The sequence below is a fragment of the Crocodylus porosus genome, unplaced genomic scaffold (assembly GCF_001723895.1).
Source record: "Crocodylus porosus isolate Cpor-Errol unplaced genomic scaffold, CroPor_comp1, whole genome shotgun sequence".
Lineage (NCBI taxonomy): Eukaryota > Metazoa > Chordata > Crocodylia > Crocodylidae > Crocodylus > Crocodylus porosus.
The window spans coordinates 10,676,404-10,695,013 of NW_017728906.1; the positions used below are offsets into that span (position 1 = coordinate 10,676,404).

General features: G+C 43.4%; 1 protein-coding gene across 1 annotated transcript in view; it reads left to right on the plus strand.

The window, feature by feature from the left end:
* EPHA6 (EPH receptor A6) overlaps positions 1–18,610 on the plus strand; it is a 948,424-nt gene that overhangs the window by 451,965 nt on the left and 477,849 nt on the right. The window lies entirely within an intron of this gene.

Genomic DNA, 18,610 nt, shown 5'->3' on the forward strand with positions numbered 1-18,610 from the left:
TATGTATCTATAAAACTAACACCCAAACTGGTACTTGGCTGACTGGTAACTATTCAACATAGTCAGCCTTCCCTGGGTTATTTGACATTTTCTTTTACATGTTTAATTGAGCTCCCATCCTCCTAGACATGGCACTACAATGTCAGGGCACACTTTTGAGAAGTGCAGGAAGTGTCCTTCTTTATGCTGAAGTTCTTTATGCAGTCACTATTGCTCCTCTGATCTCAAGAACAACGTGATTCTACCAATCTGGCTTAGGCCATGTATAGACATTCAGTTTCTTCTGTAAAAGTTGCTAATGTCCAAAACCTATAGATGTGGTATATATGCAACTATATGGGTATCTTACAGTGGAAGTGGGGCAAAACTGAGACAGCCTACAAAGAGCTCTGGAATGTAGAAGTGCTAGTACTTAGGGATGAACAGATTAAAAGACTGGGGTGGACCAAGGTGGTTTCAAGTTTTATTTCAAGGAGCCCCTCAAATTGTATAAGCAATGGGCTTTCCTTTTCCATTGGTTTCATTTTGGTTTTGTGCTTCCAGATTCGTGTGTAAAGTCCCTTTTCTGTTGTCCATCACAAATGGGCCAAGTTCATTGTTCTCTGCCATATGTTGCTAGAAGTAACTATAAGTTTAGCTGTCTGGGCCTCTTTATGTGATGTTTGTACTGCATCAGAATTTCATTTTGCTGTGTGAAAGAGACAGATGAGGCTCCATTGAAATAGACTTATGTTGCATAATGTTTACTAAGAGAGAGCGCATGAGTGTGTGTGTGTGTATGGATAACTGGGGGGGGGTTCTAGTATTGGAGATATTACTAAAAAATTAGATTCATAGCATGAGCTGGCATCAGCACATTATAAGATACATTTATACTTCCCTAGACTACTATCACCAGAAAATTAAAATATCTTTTATTCTAGTCTTGTACCTTTCTTAATCAGGCTTCTTGCTAGTCAAGCTCTGCTGCAATAGACTTGCTACGTATATATGCATGTGCAGAAGTAGGATGAGACTACCCCTACTTATTTCTATTTTTGACCTACATTGATTTTTTTTCTTTGACCCCTAAAACCATTTCTCATTTTGAGAATAACACCTCTAATACAAAGAAGAGTAGTGGCATGTCCTGTTTTTAGATGATATCTGAATAGCTTTTTTCTGTTTTAAACAAAGTGTACATTCCAAAACCAAAACAAAATATTAGCATGTCAGCCTGACTGCAGTATGTGTAAGCACATTTATTATGGCATTTCATTATTAATGTTGACTTCGCTATTGTCTGCTGGGCCATGTGAGTTCTCTTGTAAACCTCATTGCAAAAACCTATTTGGACTACTAGGCCCTTAAGTTGGGGGCTGCTTGCTTGTACAAGACCCCATACTATGGACTTGACTTTAGCAGAGACATTTAGTCATCACTGGTCATGTCTACATGAGATGCTATGTTGATGTAGCAACATGCTATGGTGACATAGCATTGGCAGGCAAAAACCCTGATGCTGCAGCTACATCACCGCAATGATGTGCTCCCTCAGTATAGCACATTGCTATGGTGATACAGTGGCTAATAATAACCATGTGTCATACAGACTGTGCAGTATGGGCTGTTACTGTGCCGTTGTTTAGTACTTCCAAACGCAGTAACTGTGGCACTATAGGGGCACATGTAGACAAACCCAGTGTGATGCACATATTAATATCTCATGGTTTTTCCCTGGGATCAAATCCTGATTGATTTAAAAGTGGATAATCTTTCTGTAGCTAATGGGCCAGATTTAGCCTGGATTTTCAAAAGGGATACTCAGCCCTGGGATAGTTAAAACAGAAATCCAGGAGGTAAAATATAAGCAAGAAATGTAAGCAGCCAGGTGATAGTTCCTTCAGTAAGCTATGCTAGCCTACTGAATTCCTATGGAACAGTTGGTGAAAAATGCCAGATTTCCTCAGTTAAAAAAAGGTATTTTTTTTATAATCTCATAGTACCTGGCTGTCCAATATCAGCAAGGCCAGGAGCTGTGAAGGTAACCCCACAAGCCTTACCACAAGCTTTCCTCCCCCACATCCTATTTGCCAGTGGCACACTGCCCCTCTAACTCTCACTGTGCAGGCAACACAGCTCCTGGGCAGCCCCCCTGCCACATGGCAGTGGAAGAGATGTCTACTGAGGCCCACAAGCCACTGATTAGACAGACCTTTCAGTATGTCAGAAGAGGTGTGCATACCTAAGTAAAGTAATCACAGCATCATATTGCTTTCTTGCTCTTACTGCACTCTTCTGCCTCTTCTATCATGACATGAAAAAGAGTTGGTGATGAGAGGAACTGTGCTTAATGGGCACAATTAATGGGCAGTTTCCCATTTTCAGCGAGTCCTATTCTTTAAACCAGCCTTAAATGTTTGTCAAACATCACCAAACAGGACCCCAAACAGCTAACCCAGAATCCCTGTCACCCCCACTCTCAGCCTGGAATATATGATCAGTGTAGCCCATCCCTCCTTGAAGCAAAGCTGGACTGGTTCCCCTGCATCTCATCTGCAGATAAATTTTTGGAGGATCCCAGGACTCATGACAAGAACACCCAGTTCCAGTCATGAGTGTGGTGCTAATTAGCACATGGATCCTTCGGTAATGTGGGGTGGGCATTAGTATCTGAAGTACACACATATACCAAATAGTGCTCCATTTTGAGGTTACCATGGTTTGAAACATTATCATCTCTGGTGGGGCCCAGCTCAATGAACTACATGGTAAATATATAGTTGGTGCCCAGCTCAGTGAACTATATGGTAACATCCTTTTGGTTTTCAACTAATATAATGTATAGTTTGTACTATATACAAGTACATACAGAAGTGCTGCTTAAAAGTATGTTTATAGACTACCAGTGCTACCATGAGAAGGGATTGCCTGCAAGAAGTTGTGGGGACAAAAGGCAAAGGCGCTACCAGACCCCCAGATTTATTTTCCTTTTTGTATCCGTGGGAGGGGGACAAATTTAAGGCCAACCTCCAATAACTGGATTCTATACTTGGAATATTGTAACAAATGTATAAATTGTCCATATATAGAATCTAATTATTGGGGGTTGTGTTATACGTGAGTACATAGGGTTATATCCATATTTGTTTTATAAGAAGAATTATTCTTTTTAACATAATAATTACCTTAAGACCACATAGTGTTTTACAAACTTAAACCTTGATTTTCTATTCTAATAAGAATGTTTACATTCACTTATACGAGTAGTGCCACTGACTAGAGAGGGTCAATATGCTTCAATAAAGTTACATGTTTAATACAGAGCCCTTCTATTAAGGCAGGGTACTCCTTTTCATACAGATAACATTTAACATAGAGTTCAGGGAAAAAGAGGGTTTGGAGGAAAAATGGAAGGAAAAAAATTAATCTCAAAATGGTGATGATTATGGGTGCGATAATAAGAGGTGAGATGTAAAATGTTCCACCTGCTTTAAAAGCCCAATTTGAGTAACAGATGCTTATGAACCCCCAAAAGACTGCTGGTTGTATGATCTTTAAATTAATTATGTTTCATATTCAGTAGATGAACTGCTGTTGAATTTTATATTTACCAGTAATATGAGCCTAATTTTGGTGCATCCTCTTATCTTTGAAATTCTGAACTCACAGGGTGTGTTTATCTGTTAAATTGCATTACTAAAACAACATTGGTGATATGGGGCTTAAAAATAAATAAAATATCCTGATCCTTTACAAAAAATGTCATTTTAGAAATTGCCCTGCCAATAAGTAGGCCTGTGTGAATTGGTTAGTATTCACTTCAGATTTGGATTCAGCTGATTCAGGGGAAAGTGAATTGATGTGGGGATTCAATTTCGTGAATCAAGCAGGCCTCACCCCCACCTACTCTCCCAGCTCTGTCAATGTCTGCCCTGCCCAGCCCCAGGGTCTCAACTCTTTAAGAAAAATTAAAATTAAAAAAACCCCCTGCACTCACCAACTGCTGAAAGTGGCCATCAGGGCCTCCGGGGGCTCATGGTAGAGCTCCCCCATGTGGTGTGGAGCAGCCCTGCCTGGCAGCAGCTGGTGAGTATGGGTCTTTTTCTTGTTTTTTCAAGAGCCGGGATGCTGGACCCAGGCAGGGCAGCCATTGACAGAGCTGGGAGAGTGGGCAGGGGATGGCGGCTCATGGCAATGCCCCAGCCACACAGCACAGGGAAGTGGGGAGCAGCAGTGATCGTCCCCCCACCTAGCAGGAGCTGGTGAGTGTGAGGCTTTTTTTTTTTTTAAAGTCGGGATGCTGGGCCCAGGCAGGACAGCCATTGATGGGGCTGGGAGAGCAGGCAGGAGTCAGGGGGTCTTCAGGGAGAGTGAGGGATCAGGCAGGGAATGGGGCCTAGTGGGGGTCCCCCATGGTCCTCTTCCCCCTCCTCTAGCCCCCGCCCCACTTACTGGCACAGAGCCCAGGTCCAGTTCCCTGTGGTGGCAAGCGGGGACTGCCCAAATTGCCAAATCTCTGAATCGATTCAGACCTTTTTATTGGGCTCCTGATTTGATTCAGATTCATTGAATCAGCCACTGAATCAAGCCGAATCTCCTCCAAATCAAGTCACCACCGGAAGCTTCACACCGTCCTACCAATATGTCCTTTCCTTTTTCATGTCCTTCTGACAAGGCATTTGGCAGAATTTGCAGATATTTTGGAATCTGATAGGGCTATACCACAAGCACTTCTGCTATGGCCTTGAACTTGCGACCTGTAGGTTGTCACCAGCTTAGTGTCCATGCCACCCTAGCTCCCTGCAAATAGATGTAAAAGCTAATGACCATTAGAAGAATTTTGACAGATTTTTGTGAACTTCCAGGTTGAAAAGATTCAATATTATATCATCTTTCTCCATCTAATATTGCGTAGGTCATAATGATGTGTGGGTCAGGTGTTTCCAGTTGTTACTGTTTTTCAGATTGTTCAGATTTTGAAAAAGGCTATGATACTGCTAGGTTCTCTGTTATTAAAGGATTTTTAAAATGTAGTCCATTGTTTTAAAAAATTAATGCATTAAGCATGAAAGAAAGTAAATCTGGGTACCAGTTTGATGGAACTTACCTTTTTTTCCTCTGAATAAAACATATTCCCAGAAATATTAAAATGTTTGAAAAATAAATCAAGCTAATAGTCATCTACTCTGTGAGTTGCTTAGGAATTGGGATGTATTTTCAGCTGTTGCACATTACGTATTTATATAATTGCAACTTTTCATTTGCTCTTTTTGCTTCAACAATTTATTCTATTTATGTCCCAAGTTTGTGAAATGTTTTTTTTTTAATATTTTTTTTAAAGCTGATACAATTTATACCTGAGAAAAAGGTAAGTTTTAAGCAAGCAAGAGTTCTTTTCAAATGAGTTTTCATTGCTGTAAAATGTTAGAATATGCAGTTAATTATCAAATATAATACCAGTGAGTTTTGTTTTCATGAATGAAATAAGTTTACAATCTTGAAAATGAGACATCATATGCCTTATGGGAAACAGTTGCTTTGTAGTGCCTATATGATACTGTTCCAGGACTACAAGGAATTTAAAGATGAACTCCAAAAGTTGTTTGATTTGTCCTAAAAGAGGATATTTATGGTAACTGCCCCACTAACCTGCATGTTTTAACATAAATGAGTCAGCACCTAAATATGTCTTTACTTACCTCTACTTTATTTTTTGGATCTTCCTGAAATTGCCCATCCCCATGTTGTAGGTTTTTAGAGCACCTGGACTGATGCGTAGGAGACCTGAGCAGTTATCATGACTATACAACTATCTTCCCAGGTGACCTTGGGCAAGTAGCATCAACTCTGTTGAGCTTCTGGTTACTACTTTGTGAAATGACCATGTTTTTAAGCCATGTTGTGTTCTGCTGATGCAAAATGTTCTATAAGGGGTATAGGTGATATTATCTTGCAGTTATTGCTAATATTAGTATCACTATTATTATTATTATAATATCATAACATCCACTGAGCAAAATGATTTTCTGGCGGCTGGAGCATGCCACAGGAGTGCAGGAGGGCTCCCCCATGTGCTCAGCGATTAGCCACAGGGGGGACACCGGGTGCCCCTTCAGACACAGGAGGTACCAGTTGCCGAGCTGGAAAGGGTGGGCCTTCGTGCTCCCCAGCGGACCCAGAAATGGACCTAGAATGCTTCTGGCCCACTTCTGGGTCTGCTGCTGAGAGTGCTGGGGAGCCCCCCGTGCTCTTGTGGGATGTTACATTTGCCTACCATCTCAGCATTCATGGGCCGCCTGGTACCTTAAGGTATGTAGAAAAAAACATTTAAAGCTGTGTCTATGTCTGAATAGTTGAATCTTTCTGAATCTCTCTGAATTGATTCAGAGGTGTGACAGGCACAAGCTTTCATGCCCAGTGCAAGCACCAGCCTGCCCCCTGTCTATGGGTCAGCCACCTGTCTCTCTCTTCTGCCACGCTTTGAAATAATATTGATGTAATAATTATGTGGGAGCATAGCAGGGCACTAAGGTGCCTGCTACTGAAAAACAGTAGTATGGGCTCAGCTGCTTGTTGCTAGGGGCAACCAGGAGGAGCTAAGGGCCGACATCTGGTGGGTCAGCTGACCTGGAGGGGCAGCGCTGACCTCCATAAAACAGAGACAGGAGGCTGTGGGTGCGCTCTCTCTCTCTCTCCCTCCCTCCCTCTCCTGACCTGCAGCTGGGTTGAAGGGGCATGGTTAGGCTGAGGAAAAGAGCTTGACCCTGAAAGGAAAGAAAGGAGGAAGGCCTGGAGATATAAGTCATTACTTACGGGTGCGATATGGTGTGGGTTAGAAAATGTTTGTTTAGAGTTAGGTTTTAGCCAGAAGGCTTATGTTTGAGTTACAGCCAGTTGGCTTGGGTTATTATGTTGGTTGTTTGTGTTTACCATTGACTGGAGGACCAGGTGAGGCTATAGGGGTTGGAGGAGGCCTCATAGGGACTCCCCAGTAGCATGGGGGTTCCTGGCACCGGAGAAGGCACAGTATTTTGTGGGGTACATTAGCGAGAAGCCCCAAGGGCACGGAGGGCAGCGACAAGTCCCGAGAAAGGGAGAGGGCGCAGAGACTGAGGGGGCCAGGCACGGCTAAAGCCACCTGAGCCTCGATTGTGAGGAGCCCAGTGTGGGCAAGGGATCACAAGGCAAGGCCCCAGTGCGGGCAGCAACTGCAGGATAAGTTAGGGGGTGTCCGTATCGCGAGGGAAGGAGCCCAGTGCTGACAGGGACTAGCGGAGACAGGCCCCAGTGCGGGCAAGAGCACGGGAGGGAAGCTAGGGGGCACGCATGAAGGTGCAGGTGGACAGTTGAGTGTCCATGAGGGCACGGGCAATGGGGACAAGGCAGAGAGCCTGTGAGGGCCTGGGTGACTGTAGGGCCCACGCGTAGCCCCTAAGGCTGGAGTGCACCGGGACAGCTAGACAGATCATTGGCCAAGATGCATCAGGGCACCGTGTCAAAGTAGGTAGTAAAGGCAGCCTCCCATAAACATTTGAGACATCAAAGACATGGCGGGCGAGACAATGAGGGTGCATCAACACCGACTTGACAAGGTAGGGGGCACTAGGGGAGTTCACGGCACCCCTAGGTCCCATCCTGTCACAGGGAGACTGCCCATTACACACCCTGATATTTGGGGGGGTGAGGCTATCCACAGCTCCATTCCACCCCTACACCGTGATCCAAGCCTCGCAGATGGCATCTTAGGCAGTCAACTCAACCATCCCATTAGCTGTGGCCCCTTCTCTGGGACCTTTGGCTTTCCTTTAAGCCCTGGCCCCATCTCAGGCTAGTTGGGACCCTGAGGTTCTCTGCTGTATATGTGCACCCACCGTGGTGGGCCCCTGACCCTTTTGACCCCTGTCTGGCTCCTGGCCCCAGCATTGACCAGTCAGGTCCCTTGGGTAAGGTCTAAGCCTCCTGCCTAAACTCAGGGTTCAGGGTCCCCCATTCCCAGCTCAGGTGCTTCACAAAGCATGGCCCCATGGGGGTCACTCATGCCAGCAGGCTCAGGCACTTGAAGAAGCTTACCTGGCCTCCCCTGGATTAGATGGAGTATATAACTCACCCGAAGGTTAGGGCTGGAGTTAAGATGCCCCTACTTGCCTTTCACCAGGGTGGTAACTGGCCTGGCATTTTCCTGGGGTTCCCACACCACTGGGAGCCCCACCAGACTACTCACTTCCAGCAGGGTGCAGTTTTAGGTCATGCCCAGGACCAGAGCCTCCTGCTTCTACATGCAAGATGTTCCCATGCAGCTGCTCAGCTAGGCGTTGTTTCTTGCCTGGCCCCAACAGCAAACTGCTCTTATTTATATAGGTGGCCAGAGCTCTAAAATGGCCACTGCAATTAAACATCTGCTGAGTGCTTAATCTAGCCTCCTGTGGTGCCCTGCCACAGGAGGGTTCCAATTCAATTTGGAGAGATTAAAGGGTCTCCTGGTGCAATTCAGATTAGGAAATTCACCCACTGAATCTCCGCCAAATCAAATCAGGGACCGAAGCTTTGCACAGCTCCAGTAAGAATACATATTCTTACATCTGCTATTATCCTGTGTTGTTACTAATTATTGTTACTTATTATAATAGTGATGTATTTTAAATTGACTTTCATGGGAATAGGAATTAATAACAGCAATGGGAGTTTTCCTAACAAAGTTAATGCCAGCAAGAGCAGGCTCTGAATGTGCCTGAACTTTATAAATAGAACCTACTTGGATGCTTAATTTTAAAAAGATCCAATCAGCATTTATTTTTAGTTGAAAGTTTCATCTGCTTCTTCAAGCTGAATATAAACTAGTGAATTGTATGTATGGAAGTATTTTTTAATGTAATTCATAGATACTGAGGTAGTGATCTTCAGCAAAACATTTAAGATATATTAATGGACAGATTGCTAATCAGTGTTTGATTTAAATTTCATAAATTCCTGACATATTACGTGACCTTATTCAGAGGTATCACATAATGTTACACCATGTCTTACAAAGCAACAGATAAAGCAAAATGATTTAGTGTATGATCCATCAGTATTAAAGATAGAGGAATTTGTTAAAAAAAATCTTTATAATCAGATTAGGTAACTTGCATGCAAAAGTTATTTTTTACAGCTACTTGGTCTCTGAAACTGCTGTTCAGGTCAGCAGAATTGCTAGTGTTTAGCATGCCAGCAATCAAATGCATACATGTTTCAATAAGGACATAAAAGTACAAAAAATAATATTGTGTTAAACAGTACTAGCCTTTTTTTAATGTAGCTAGAAAGGTCTCCATGGGCATAGAATATCTATATTTTAATAATCTATTCCCAACATTTATGGAGTACCCATAACTACATTGTCTTGATAGCAGGCATTTACAGATACCAGATCTTAATTTTCAAATGCTGGGAGGTTTTTAAACAATCCACAGATACAAGTACCAGTTTGAATACACAGTTGTGTAATAGTAATTATGAATATAACTTTGAAACCCCTTCCATACAAAACAATTCTTTTCTAGTCGTAGCTTAGTTTGCACTGTCATTCTGATGCTTTCTCTAATTCTAATAATGAAAGAGACAACATAGGGAAGGTAAAAGAATGGCTTGTCTTGTTGTAGATGATCCATTATGAAGGTAATTAGCTGTGTGGTATTTGAACTGAAAAACTGAACACTGAATCTAACATATTAAAATATAGCCTTATAATAGGCTATAATACAAAAATTATCATTGTAAGTACTGAGTCTGTATTCTTTGGGGGGTTTGTGTGTGTTCATAACTACTGTAACAAACTTATTTTCCTTTAAGGCAGTGGTTTTCAACCTTTTTCATTTGTGGACCCCTAAAATGTTTTAATGGAGGTGTGGGCCCCTTTAGAAATTTCGAATGGAAGGGTGGATCCCTTTGAATTGTAAGTATGGGTATTCACATAGTTTTGATTGATCATAGTAATTTTCATGTACCCCTTAGACATAATCTGTAGACTCCCAGGGGTCTGTGGACCACAGGTTGAAAACCACTGCTTTAAGGCATAGGCAGGCAAGGTTCTTTGCATAGATGTGATATCTGGTATTAGATCAACTAAATAGTTGGAAAAAAGTTCTTTGCAATCTTTTGGGCACAAACGCCCTTCTCCAGGCATTGGGATTCTCTGCTGCTGTTATGAGTTCTCCGAGCTAGAAAAGAAGCTCAAGTAAACAAGTCTGTGAAAATGTGAATGAGTGGAAGTTTGGAATACAATGGACAGAGATAGGAGGTGAAAGGGGAGGAAGGAAGGGAAATGTGTGAAGTAGTGCAAGTGGTTAGCCACACTTCTTTATATTTGCCTTGAAGGTGTCTTTGAAGTTTCCCCTGGCCCCCATGTGTCCTTTATGCTTGGCTGAGTTGGGAGCATAGCAGTTTTGATAAACATACATTAGGCATGTACACACAGTGCCTGGTCCACTGTAGCTGATGTTGCATAATCAGTGCTTCCATACTGGTGGTGTTAATATCAGTGAGGAGACTGGCATTTGTGTGACAATCCTTCCACTTTATGCTAAGGATCTTCTGGAGGTAGCACTGGTGAAGGTGTTCCAAGCTTTTTCAGGTGGTCCCTGTAAGTCACCCGAGCCTCGCAGCCATAGAGAAGAGCTGCAAGAATATCTTGATGACTGCAAGAAAGATGGAAATCAAAACTGGCACAATCACGCAGTCCTGCTTGATGCCAGTTTGAATGGCAAAGGGTTCCATAGCGGAGCCATTATATAGGATGGATACAGTCATCTGGTCATGAAGGCGTCTTAGAATGGTGATAAATTTGCCTGGGCAGCTGAACTTCAATAACATCTTCCATAGAGCCTCATGGTTAACAGAGTCAAAGGCTTTGGTCAAATTGATAAAGGTCATATACAGTTCCTGGTGTTGCTCTCGGCATTTTTCCTGGATCTGCCAGTGCACAAAAATTATGTTCATGGTGCCTCTTGATAGTCTGAAGCCATGCTGATACTCAGAAAAGATTTCCTTGGCAACACAGAGCAGTTGGTTTAGCAGAATTTGAGCAAGGATCTTCCCAGCAATGGAGAGAAGGGCAATACCTCAACAGTTTCCACTGCTAGCCTTATCTCCCTTTTAGAAAATGCTGGCAATAATGGTATTATTTAGATCAGCAGGAATTTCCTCAGTGTTTCAGATTTTAAGACAGTGTCTCAGGCTTGTTGGTCATAGTTTCCCCACCAATCCTGAAGACCTCAGCTGGTATGCCATCAGGGTATGTTGTCCCAGTTCAGGAGCTGTTGGTAGTACCTTTTCCAGCAGTTTTTGATGGACTCATTGTCTTTGAGGAATATACTGCTGTCTCCTGATCTAAATGGGGTGAGTCCATAAGAACTTGATCTTGATTGCACTGAAGAAGCTCTGCATGTCATGATTGTCAAAAAATTGTTGGAGTTATTCTGCCTTCTCTCCCACCATTTGTTTTTGATCTCAAATCTTCCTCTCAGCTTCAGCTGCCATCAAAGTTTGCTGCTTCCGACTGGATGTAGGATGGTTTTGCCCATCACAGAAAATGTTCTTTTCTGATCGCCTGTTGTTTCCAGGTTTCCATTTCTGGAACAACTTATAGCTACCTCCCCCGACTTCCCTGATGACCTTCTTCTGCATGTCTGGTCTCTCTGAAAGCAGTGATCTTCATGTTATACCATGAGAGTTCTTGGGTGACAAAAGCTGTTCTACATGCAGGTCTGTCACTGTTCAGGTCATCTAGTAGGGTCCATACATTCCAGGATGCAAAGGACATTTTGTGGCTATCCCATTAGGTAAGGTAAAGTGATCCTTACCTTATACCCCAGTACCTAACTCCTGACTACTCTATTTCATGTATTATATTCCCTGGCTACTGACCTCTAGCCTGTCCATGTTCACAGACTCTCTTGACTCTTGGCACAATCAGTCAGTTGAATCCAACTATAGTATTGTGACCCTCAGTTTTTGGCTAATGGTATATTCAGCCCTTAGTTTCTGAACACTGACCCTCCATATCTGGGTCATACCCATGAAAAATCTGTGCCAGAATATTCAAGGTCAAAATTGCATAAGGTGAGAGGCAACCTTAAGGCCAGAAATAGACGTCACTAAGTAAAGTGTGTCAGCTGTGCCATGATGTGTCATGGCACAGCTGATATGCTTTATTGGGCAAAACACACGTTGCCCCTTCTCCCGTCTTTAATGGTCCCATGGTGCGGGTTTGGGGTAGAAGGGAAAGTAGGGGGAAAGTAGGGGTTTCCCTTGGCTACCTGAGTGGGAAAGCACTTGTTTTCCCACTGGCCCAGACCCACAGCACAGGGCTGGCTGAGGGGGAAAGCTCTGCAAAGGTAATAGACATTCACCACAATAAAGTGGCAGAGTCTATTACTACCTTCTGTTGTGCCACTGATTTCCCTATCATGTGATATAACAAAGAGTAATAAAATGTCTGTTTTTTCAGCCTTTGTACCACCTTAAAAAAAAAATTAAGGCAGAACAAATGAGATGTCAGATAACGTTTGTTTCCTTTCTGGTATTTCTGTTATTTCCTAAGTTATGACACCTTGAGTTTTGAGAGCTTGAATGGTCTTTTCTTACAACTATGCATACCTAAATATGTAGAGAGCTCAGTGATACACCTGGTACTGCCCAGGAACAGAAAAAAGAAGTGATCATGGCTTCAACAAGTTATAGTGAAGGGCTAAACATGATGATGTGATATGCCAGGACAAAAAAAAGGGAGGGGGAAGGGAATGGAGATGAAATAATAAGAAAAATAACAGTAAGAACAATGAGTTAATAATAATTTTAGGATTGAAAATGACTATAAACTGGAGAACTGTTTCCAGTTCTGGGCACTGCATTTCAAGTAGGATTATGGGCAAAGAAGGAAGTGTAAGACAGCAACAAAAATTATTAGAGATTTCTCTTAAATCATGATTTAAGAGGAATTGGAAGAATTGGAGAACTTATTTAGTCTGAGGGAGAACTGCGGGGTATTTGATGGAAGTTTTAAAATTACTCAAAGCTGGTTATAAGGAGGATGGTGATACACTGTCCTCTGGCTGCTCAAGCTGGGACAAAGAGAATCTTAAATTGTAACAAAGTAAATTTAAGTCAGATATTAGGAAGAATTTTATCACTATAAATTTGGCTATGCACTGGAACAGGCTATCCATAGATGATACGGAATCTCCATCCGTGGAGACTTTTTTAAGAACAGGTTACATGCATGTTTGTCTGCGATTTAGTTTAGGCAAGAATGATTCTGCAATGAGCAGAGGGTTGGATTAGAAAACCATTTGAAGTCCATTCCAAACCTTGTTTCTGTTATTTTTTTTATGAATATATTTCATGATTATGTACAAGACAGAATATTTAAGAAAATTCAAAGGACTCTGATTTCAAGCAGTTTATGTCCATGAAAACGATATATGAGGAATTAGCTACAATTAAGTTGAATGCCATGTATATACTTAGTGGGGAAATATATATAGGTAAAAGGTTGCAGGCAGTTAATAAAGTAACCAAAATATTTTGTACAAAACCAATTTGTAAGAAGAACATTCAGCATCTTTCTGCTTGTACCATTCTCTGAAACCTGCACAAAAATGCCAATGGGTGAATTACTTCTAAATTGTTTACTAGATATGAACTCAAATTTCCAGCTGAATGTTGATTTAGAGGTGTCTAGAATGATGACAGCCAATCTTTCTCACAGAAATTTCTCATTTCCTGGTAATAGATTTTCAAAGATCACTTGTTGATTGGAACCGAATATGAATGTTTAAAAGTAGCTCAAGTCACCACACAATTGTTGAACTGTATGCCAAAAGCAAAGCCTAGAATTACAAGTAGAGTGCATGTTTACTCACGGAAAGAAGTTTTTTGAATAAGTTCAGCACCGAGCAAGGTATTATTCTTTGTTGCTATCAGGATTTTTTTTGTTGCCATCTTTAAAAGTATTTGAGAGGGAACTGACAGCATCTGAAGAAGTGAAGGATAGTACTCATCCATGCTTTATAATGTAGCTCTCTCTCTGAACTCTTGAATTGTGTCTAGAACAACAAGCACTGATAATACTAATATTAGGACTTCTCTTCTCATCTGTGTTCAGTAATCTGTGAGAGTTTAGATAAACCACAGATTCTTCGTAAAACTTGGTATGTGACCTGCATCACTGCTCAAGTTATGTTGCAACAACTGTGCAGTGCAGGTGAAAAACAGCAGTAAGGTGAATTGATAAAGGCATAGGTACCTAGGAAATCTGTTTTGTGTATCTTGTGATATTGTTTAGTAAATTATATCAATAGGACATTGAAGTGTGGGAATGTCAAACTGAACTCTTAATCTTTTCTCACAGTCCAATTTGAGGCAGGCATTATATGGAAAACTGGCATCAGAAATGATATAATGCTAATACTGGTTCACTGGTGGACACAATTAACATGGGATATTTTCATTACTAATGTCGTACACCTTGACTTTGCATTTTTGGTGCTGCTTTAACAGAGCGTTTGTTTGAAATAGAAGCTATATACATTTTGATTGTATTTTTTTTCACCTGTTCTTCTGTATGTGGCTTTTCTAACTAATATGATCTGTTTGGGGCAGGATCTTTTATCTGCACAATGGATATTAGATTGTGCTAACAATTGTAGCTGTTACTAGAATACCATGTTTTTGTAAAGTTATCACATATTATAGTAATGAGTGAGGTGTAAAACCTGGGGTCAAGGGTGTACATGTATGTGTATATATAAACAACAAAATAATTCCATCAATGAATCACAATGAATGGTTGGGTGCAAGAAGAGATGAAAACCCAAAGGTACAAAAAAAAACGGGTTCTCAGTGGCTATAGTACATCATAGGGAAGTAGGGTTGAGAAGGACCTCCAGAGGTCATTTAATCTAACACTCTCTTCCCCCACATCTCCCCAGACAGGGCTGTCCCTATCCTGTCCAATCCTTCCCACATCCCATACAAATGCATTGTCTAGCCTATTAGCAAAAGTAATGCATTTACTTGAACATTAAACAAGGTTCTTTTCCTCCAGTTGGCATACAGAAAAAACCCCCCTTGTTTTATAATCGCATACAGTGAAATCTCACTAAATACATTGTCTATCATTAAACTGCTGCCAAAAGCAGCATGTGCTCAGCAATAGAAACCAACTATGAAGTTGATTAAATGCAGCCAACACTGAGCATGACTACACAACACATGACTCTCATGAGATGCATATGCTGATAGGAACCTGGTTTTTTTTTCTTTTTTTGGGTTGCATCTTACATGCAAGTCCCAGGACCAGAAGCCTTGGAGTTCAGATGCCCCCTACTCTTTCTTACTCTTAGCCAAAAGGCTGAGGACCAGCTAGGGGAAAACCCATGCCAACTGGGGCGGGGGAACCTTGGGGGATAGACCCTGTAGCTTGAAAGCTCCAGGTTGAAGTTGTGAGAAAAATGCCTAGTCTTGGCTGGAGTCCAACCTCCAGTGCTTCCAAGGAAGGTGAGTGGCAGGGGGGCAGCGGGGGTGGAAACAAAGAAATCTGACACTTGGCAGGAGGAAGCGATAAAATTCTTTCCCAGCCCCACATGGCAAACCAGCAAAGCTCAGAAACATGGGAAATATCTTGGGCAGCTTCTGGAGTAATTAACCCCTGAGTTGTCCTCACATTAATGCCGGACACTGCTAACACCTAACACTGGGGCCAAAAAAGCAGCAGCCTGGCAGCAGTGGTGGCCAGGCAGGCAGGTTAACCCTTCTCTGCCTGCTACTATGGGACAAGCAGCCCCAACTAACTAATGTCTAGGGCGGGGAGGAGGCAGCCCCAGGGGCAGTGGGGTAAGCCTGGAATGGGGAGAAGTGTGGAATTTTTACCATTCAGCTCTCCAGGCCCCTTCCGGCCTGAAGTGTGACTGCTCCAAACTTGAACTAGCACTAACACCAATCAACATTTGTGTGGCTCACAAGTATTTATTATAACAAGGTCCCTAGATTATCCCTGACCAATGCTTGTCCAATCACTTCTTAAATGCCTCCAGTGATGGGAATTACACAACTTGACTAGGTAGTCTATTCCACCACTTCGTTGTTTTAACAGGGGTGAAGATTTTCCTGATACTCAATCTAAACCTAGTTTGCTACAACTTCAAGCTATTGGTCAGCATCCTGCTGCCTGCAGCAAGGGAGAAAAAGTTTTTCCTCTGTTTTGTGCCCGCCCTACAGATAATTAGATTTCTGTCATGTCCTCTCTTAAGCACCTTTTCCACAAGCTGAACGTGCCTATTTCCTTCAATCTTTCTTGGTATGGCTTGCCTTCAAAACAAATCCTGTCCTACACAAATATCAATCTAGAAATTGAACAGAAGCAAAAGAATGGTATTCCCAGGAATTATGTCTGAAATGATAGGTAAAAAGGACAACAACAAAAAAGTTTAAAAGCTGTTTGACGGGTAAGATTGCCACAATGGAGCAATTTTGCAATGCATAATATTCACGTGAAAGCAAATTAATTGTAAGGAATGAAATGAATAAGAAACTGCTCACTTTGGGGCTATGTGGCAGTGCACTGGTTATGCCTGTCACTTTAAGCCCATCAGGCAGACTGTGGAGCAACTGACAATGAGCAACTGACAATGAGCAACTGTGTGACAATGAGATAGCCACCTGACTGCAGGGGGCCACCTAATTTGGAGGAGGGCTGGGCAGGGAGAGTATAAGCCCAAACCCTGGAAGCAGGGCTGACAGTTGCATCTGGGGAGCTGGAGGAGTAACATCACCCAGCCTGAACACTGACATTCCTGTAACACCCAGAGGTTTAGGGAAGGAACTATGGAGGTAGAGGAGGTTTCTTATGGTCTGGGGTAAGACCTGAAACTGCACCCTACTGGAGCCTTGTTAGTGTGGTGGGGCTTCCTGTGGTGGGGAAGTCTCCAGGAAATGCCACATGTCAGTCACTCCAGAAGAAGGCAAAGATGGGGCGCTGGAAAACCTCAGTGCCCACTGTCTTGTGGATTACCTCATGGAGGGGGAAGCCTAGGGGAGCACTCCCCAACAGAAAAACACTATGAGGCCAAGTTCCACTGGGAGGGACCTAAGGCCTGAGGGGTGAGTAGCCCAGCAACAAGCCGAGGCCTAGTGAGGGGCCTGAGGCCTGCAGAGAGTGAAGTGTGGCTCAGTGGGGGACCAAACGGCCAAGGCCCACTGAATGGGGCCTGTGGCCTGCTTGGGCCAGAGGCTGAGGGAGGCCCAGTGAGGGGCCATGGGAGTAGCACAGAAAATAGGATGCCATCTGCGAGGCATGGGACATGGTGCAGGGGCAGCTCAGAGCCATGTGATTGACTCCCAGGTTAGACAGAGGCATAGGTGAACTGGGTGGCTGCCCAGAGCCCAGACAAAAAGGAGGCCCAAAAATGGTAAAAATAATAATAATGGTTATCATCGCTATCTCTGGCAAAGGGGGGCCCAATACTAAAGTTCACTTGGGGCCACCAGGAGTCTAGGTACAGTTCTGACTGGCTCAGTACACCAGGGCTGCAAGTGGGGCAGCCTTCCGCATTATACATCCTTTTACATCATAGAGTGGCAGGTGAGTGCAGGGGCAAACTGCCCTAGAATGGGGGGAGGGACATCACTCTCTTTGGGTGCCTGGGGACCCCCTCTGTTACAGGCTACCTAACACTTCTCAAAACAATTAGGGCCAGAGACAAAAAAGGACTTAGGTCCTTGTAAGAGTCATTAGGCAGAATGTAGGTGCCTAAGGCCAATATTGCTGCCTAAAACCCTACTTAGTGGCCTCATAACTCTGGATGTACCTAAAACTCACTAGGTGTCTCTCTCTCCAGCTTGACATTTCCCTAGAGTCCCATAGTTATGTTTCTACACATGTTCAAAACTGTCTCAGCCTAACCAACTGGGGGTCCAGCTCCTGCAAAAGCCATTGATGCGTAGGGGGACCATGTGGGTACACATGCACCCCCTGAGCATGGTAGTGCACCCCCTGTGAAAAGGCACTGCCAACACTGCTGGCGGTGCCTGTGGGTGGTCAATGCTTGCCACCCCCCGTTCGCCACCAACACCTTTAGCAGCATCTGTGGGTGGTCCGCACTCACCACTGGCTGCTGCTGGTGCTGCCAGCAGCATCTGCAGGTGGTCACCAACCTCTGGTCAGCATTTGCCACCCCACCCGCCAACAGTGCTGCGGCCGCCTCCTGGAGCTCCCCACTTGCCACCACCATGCTTCCACCACCAACAGTGCCATTACCATCTGCCGGGAGCTTGCCGTGCCCCCCGCAGTCTCCAGGGGCATGCAGCATTCCTGAGCCTAACAGAATCTAGAAACTAAGTAATGCAATGTCTATAGCCGTGTTCAGATGTTCCCAGGATGTAATATATAATCATGTGGCTTGCTTTAATCAGAGTGCAGGTCATATGCTGGCTGTACAGATGTTAACTGGGGCTTACAGCCTGATCTAGGTAAGTCAGGGTAGGGAGAAAGGTGGGGAATATTGGGGGGAGGAAGGAGCTAGCAGGTCCACTGCAGGGAGGGTTTTTATGGAATCAGAAGGGTTGGTGGGGCTTGGGTGGAGTTGGTGAGATC